This window comes from Harpia harpyja, chromosome Z (genome assembly GCF_026419915.1).
Source record: "Harpia harpyja isolate bHarHar1 chromosome Z, bHarHar1 primary haplotype, whole genome shotgun sequence".
Taxonomy (NCBI): domain Eukaryota; kingdom Metazoa; phylum Chordata; class Aves; order Accipitriformes; family Accipitridae; genus Harpia; species Harpia harpyja.
In genome coordinates, this window is record NC_068969.1 from 12,474,583 (window position 1) to 12,478,401 (window position 3,819).

The window sequence follows — 3,819 nt, forward strand, 5'->3', positions numbered from 1 at the left end:
CCCTCTTCTGAGATCTGGAAACATCCCTTTTTCTGGTCAGTGACTCTCACCTCTGCAGCAGCCAACCACAAGCCCCCCAAACAGCTCAGCTAGCCCAGGGCACAGTCATGAGCCATCCCCAGGGAAGTGAGGAGGGAATAGCTCTCATCTTCAAGGACAGGGCCAGGACAGCCTGGCCAAGCATGTCTCCAGCAGACAGGATCCTCTGGTGAAAGGGCCTGGCCAGGTTTCTCTGTGTGATAACACCCCTGTGTGAAGGTGCTGGCCTGGGAAGAGTGAGGGTGGCTGAAATCAGAGACAGAAATTATGAGGCTCCTGTGGCTTAAGGGCTAAAGACCTCCTGCACAATGGTACTTGAGGGCTGTGGGTTTGAATCCCACATGATTCAACAGAAATTTTGTGTTTGTTTTTTTTTTTTCTTTTCCCCAGGTAGCAGAAAAAAAGCTGTACCTCACCCCAAAGGAAAAAGAAAGACTCTCCTGCCCCACTGTCCCCCCAGCTAAATACCCTAGTAGACTCCCAGATGCAGACTGGAGGGGGTGAGGAGTGGGACCTGAGGTGCAAGGACAGTGCTGTAACCATTTGGAGTGTCTGGCTGAGTGCTGTCGGGCTGTCAGAGCTGCTCCCTTCCCCCTGGGCACCTAACGGGGTCAGGCTGAGACCGTCCAGAGATGCCCCTCCTGTACCAGGGTCCCTGGTGGCATTATCACCAGTGACTATGGTCCCTGCATGAGGATCGTGTGTGGCACAGAGGGGCTGTGCCATCCTCCATGGCCCACAAGACCCGGTGCCTCCCAATGAGATGTTCTACCAGTTTGCTGGGGACATTAAAGAAAGCAGTGGGGACAGAAAGGTGTCACTGGGCTCAGGAAGGGTCTTGGGTTGGGACCTCAAGAGCTTGGTGAGGTGTGTGCCCTCCAGGGGAGGAGCTGGTGGGCCAAGGGAGAGCTTACAGCCCACCAGGATGGCCGAGTGGTGAAGGCGTTGGACTTAAGATCCAATGGGCGCACGCCCGCGTGGGTTCGAACCCCACTTCTGGTAGGAGCCTCCTTTTTCTCTTGGTTCAAAGCTCCCACCCCAACTTTTAGAGCATCGGTTCAGAACAGGGATGCGAGCTCTGGGACCTCTGCCCGGGGAGCGGAGGCCATTCCATGCCCCAGTGTGAGGTCCCTGGTGGGACCGAGCCACCCTACCATCCAGGCTGAATGTGTGGAGTGACGTGAGGCAGTCCCTCTGGCACACAGGTTATAGATCTCATCTTTCATGCAGGGAGTGCTGAGACTGTCGTGGGCTTGAATCCCACATGCTCCCAAAATAGCAACTTGTTTTTCCCACGGCAGAAATAGAAAAACCTGACTACCCTGAAGGGGGAAAAAAAAGGTGTTGAGCTCTAAACAGCTTGGGCAAGTCACAAGTGGAAACCAGTGCAAACAAGTGGGTTCAGGGAGATGGGTCTGGAGTTTGTGGAGACTGCTCCTATTACCAGCTCTGCTCCATGACCCCAGACCCATCGCCTGGCTCACCCAAAGCAACATTTGGCACTCTCTAGGGGGACCTGGCAGTGTCATAACCCCCCGGAGCAAGCCAGCATGGCAGGAAGGGGTTCCTTATGCTGCTGGTTAAATTTGGGAAATGCATGTGAAACTGAGAACTGCTCCTCTGTTGCACAGCGTCATTGTGCCGTAGTCTGTCTTGGGTAAGTGCCTACAAGTGCTCGTGAGCTTTTTGCTCCCTTCCTCGTATGCATGGATGGGCACCAGATATTTCCCTCAGTAAAGGGTTAGCCTGCTGGACCCGCGGAGACGCTGTCAGGTTTTCATTTGGCTGCTTTGCTCCAGCCTGAGGCCAATCGGAAATGTCCTACTGCTGGGACATGATTTGAAGTGATGGTGTTAATTTGGTTAATTAGGATTCCTGGGTAGCGTGCGCTTCTTGCAAATCAGCTTACCATTGTAGTATCACTGCAAAGAGTTATTTGCCGGTGCATGGGGTTATGTATGAATTTATGATTATGATGTAGGACCATTAATTTCATGTTTGTGGCAGATGATACAGCTCAATTAAAAGTTGCACGTTAAGATCTTTGTCTCTCTCTGATATATGGAAATCAGACGGTGGCCTGCAGGAAGGATTACAGGGCCTGTACGAATAGCCGTATAACAAATGGTCCAGGACCCAGAGGAGAGGACATGGGAGGAATTACTCTGCTGCTCTCCCATTTGATTAGTGCTGGGAGTGAATTTTTGTGCATATTCACTAGAGCTGGCTTGTTGCAACTAACCTCAGTCATTAAGTGATGCAAAGAATGACAAATACATCTTTGAGAGTATCCCTGGGTGTCTAAGCAGCATTGAGGGTCAAGTCTTTTGCCTCTGATGGCTTGGAGTCAGACTCCTGTCTAGTTCATGTGTCAAAGGCATTTGGTGGCCTCCGCTGAGTTCAAAGCTGAAATCTCCTCATTTGAGCTTCTCTGTTGATCCATATTCTCAGAAAGCTTGTGTTTTTTCCACGCCAGGGGTAGGGGTTCTGGTCTGTTCCTGATCCCTCGAGGATGTTTATCCTCTTTGCAAAACTATTGGGCAGACAGAGTATCATCTGAGGGCACCAGGAGCTGAATTAACAGCCTTTGTATTGCACAGCCTGCTGGAGTCATACGGACGGCTGGGGCCAAATGTTAATTTGACTCAGGACTGAGATCAAATGGCAGACCCATGTAAGAATGCGGGGCTGGAGATTTGGGGACTGACACAGCAATGAGTCCGGTGGCCAGGGTCGGTGAGGGCTGTGGAGGACTGATAAATAAACTGCCTTCTACCAGGCCGCAGCTTTCCTCCTTCTTACCCCATATCCTCCAAGTGTTTGACAGAGCTAAAAAGAGCGGCTTGTCCAACAGCCATTTCCATGTATCATATTTATTAAAATGGTTACTGCAGGTTAAATATCAATAGTTTATTACAAATATATTTATTATAGATTAACTATGCAGTATGCACATGTTATGTTGTGGTTAAAAGTAAACCTCACTGAAAGGTTTTTAATAATGAATTTGTGTTGAAGTAGTGTAAAATAAGTATCTTTAGCAATCTTACTCTCAATTTCACAAGACAGTTTTATGTTCAATAAATACCTAGAGATTATTAAAAACATATTTATCAAAGATTAACAGTGATGAAATAGATACAAATCTAAGCTGTTAAGCTCAATACGCATACTTATAATAATCAATTCCTATATTAAAACACAGTAACTGCCTTGTTTAATCTAAATGAAATGGGTTTTTGGGATCTTTCTAAGTGCCATCTTTTGCTGTGTGCTCCTGCTTGCAGATCTCAGATTAGATCCTGGGACATTTGTACTTAAAATAAATCAAGTACTTAGGTAAAAGCAAAGCAGTCCTAGAATAACTCAGGCTGTTTCAGGAACAGGGAACCAGAGTTTCAAAGCATGTAGGTCAAAGCCAGTCTACAGGCACCGCAGCAGCTAGTCTAGCTTGCCCAAGCTCTATATCCCTGAGAAATCCCCATATCCAGTCTAACCTACAGCTCATACCACCATCTCCAGCCACACCACTTCCAGGATTGGGAGTCTGGAACAGCAACTCTCAACTTATTTACAATCACAGATGCACCCACACTGTTTTGGATACAGAAAGCTACCACCTGTCTTGTATCCCGTTATTACCTAGCACTTGGAGGCAGAGTGCTAAAATGAGCTAACTATTTAGGAGATAAACAAAATGTTATTGTTTTACTCTTGTAATGCTACTGTTATAATTGCTGGCTGGTGGGTAACAAGAGCTGGTACCCGTGCCTGTGCCTG

General features: G+C 47.9%; 1 non-coding gene across 1 annotated transcript; it reads left to right on the forward strand.

Annotated features, from left to right (window-relative positions):
- The first annotated feature begins 958 nt into the window (after nt 1-958).
- Nucleotides 959-1,041, forward strand: TRNAL-UAA (transfer RNA leucine (anticodon UAA)). The gene has a single exon. It is a non-coding gene; the product is annotated as a tRNA-Leu (tRNA).
- The last annotated feature ends 2,778 nt before the right edge of the window (nt 1,042-3,819 follow it).